Below are 2,248 nucleotides of genomic sequence, written 5' to 3'. Positions count from 1 at the left end.
GCGACTGAACAGCTCGCGGCTGGACTGGCGACTGAACTGGGCTCGGCTGGACTGGCGACTGAACTGGGCTCGGCTGGACTGGCGACTGAACTGGGCTCGGCTGGACTGGCGACTGAACTGGGCTCGGCTGGACTGGCGACTGAACTGGGCTCGGCTGGACTGGCGACTGAACTGGGCTCGGCTGGACTGGCGACTGAACTGGGCTCGGCTGGACTGGCGACTGAACTGGGCTCGGCTGGACTGGAGACTGAACTGGGCTCGGCTGGACTGGAGACTGAACTGGGCTCGGCTGGACTGGAGACTGAACTGGGCTCGGCTGGACTGGGACTGAACAGAGCACGACTGGGTTGGAGGCTGAGCTGGAGACGCGAACCGCCGGAGCGGCGACCGGAGCGGAGGCGGAGCCGCGGCCAGCCGATGCGCGCCGTGCGCGTGTCAGGTTTCTCCGCATTAGCCGGAGTCTATCGAAAAACGCCTGCACTCCGGGGTACTCACGCCACCAGTATTCATCCTCCAGGATCTCGATGGCTAATTTGACTGCTCGGAGCTGGGCCGTAAGGCTGGGCGCTTCCGTGTATTCCCTGGCCAGCCTCTTGAGATCCCCGCGGAAGTCCTCCGGTAAGCCCGGTGGAATAAATTCCATCGCTCCGGTGCGGAGTTAGACGCGGAGCCGACGAACAGAGAAAAACGGGGGAGAAAACAAGGGACAAAAAACTCGTAGCAGACCTGGGTGCAGGTTGGCGCTGGCTGGGTCCAAGTCTGGCCAGATCGTTCTGTCAGTAACGGCATATAAAGGACCCAAATGCACAGCGCCAGGACACGACGTAGTTGGTGAAAAAATGAGGGTTTATTCCAAAATCAAAGTCTCAAAACAGTCCGGGTCATACACAGGCCAATATCAAAGAAAAAGGTTCAGCTCTTAGATCGGTCCAGGTACAGGCGGAGTTGAGCAACAGAGTCAGAGATTCACATACCGGTCAGGATCAGACGAGAAGCGATGGTCGGAGATACGGAGCTGGGTTGGCAACAGGACAAGCGGAACAATAACTGCTGGAACGTGAGGTCACGGGATCAGTAAACAACGATCTGGCAAATGATGACTGTGACAGGTGGTGCTTAAATGTCCGGGGAGTGATGATGAATGAACAACAGGTGCGTGAACTGAAAACCGGAAGTAAGGTTAGCGTGAGTGTGATGGACTGGTAAACCGGAAACTATCAAACTAAAACAGGAAGCGGAAACTGGAACCCAAAACATGATGATGAGACAGAACAACAAGGTGCCTTCAAGATAAAACTAAAAACAGAGCCGGAACCTGACAGTGGGCAGTGAGAAACATCTTAATTACAGTAACTGAAACGCAGTAAAATATTAAACGGTGACCTTCCTGGAAAAGCCGGGCTGAACATCAAGCTTCCACTTTGAGAGCCGTTAAACATGTGAATGACTTTCATGTCACATCATCTATATTTCATTGCGCAAAATTGGCAGCTAAACTCTCCTAGATGAGCTGTGTTCATCGCATCCAACTATTAAAGCTGTAGCATCGCTGGATATGTTCCTGTTACATATACTGCAGATGTCATGATAAACAGAGGAGCTGGAGAAGAAAAAAAGACAAAGATGATTGTGGGTGAAAAAGGTGAATGAAGGAAGATGGGGCAGAGAGGGAAACATAGATGATGCGTGACCATACTACAGAGTGGCGTACAGAACCCTGGCACATGTTACACACATGACCCCATAATGTGACTTCATATGAAATAACAATCAACTTGATGCTGGCAAGAACATGGGGCCTGAAAAACAAGGTTGTTCCAATTTCCAAATACTCTAAAAGGTTCAGATCTCCGTGCGCACATTCAATCCTCCCTCCATGTGGCTTAGAGATGCTTTTAAAGGCATTGCTGATCAATTACAAACCATTAAATGGACTGGCCTCTACTTACTTATGGACAAATAGGATCAGTGTCGCCTATTGAAGCTTTTAAAAGGCTTTTAATTGACCTGCATGATACCGAATGTGGGCTGGTTACTAAGCAACTTATAACCACATGTGAATGTTGGAAATATTATTAATAGAGCAAACACAGGTTTAACATTTAATTATGCAATTGTGACAGTCACACTGGCTTCAAGCGTGCTCAACCACCATCCAGGCTCAGTTTAGCCTCTGTAGGTGACAGTTTGTAGCATTTTTACTGGTATGTGCGATCAAGATGATCATAGTCAAGAATAATTAAGACCA

This window comes from Betta splendens, chromosome 1 (genome assembly GCF_900634795.4).
Source record: "Betta splendens chromosome 1, fBetSpl5.4, whole genome shotgun sequence".
NCBI classification, from domain to species: Eukaryota; Metazoa; Chordata; class Actinopteri; order Anabantiformes; family Osphronemidae; genus Betta; species Betta splendens.
Note: the sequence above shows the minus strand (reverse complement) of the source record.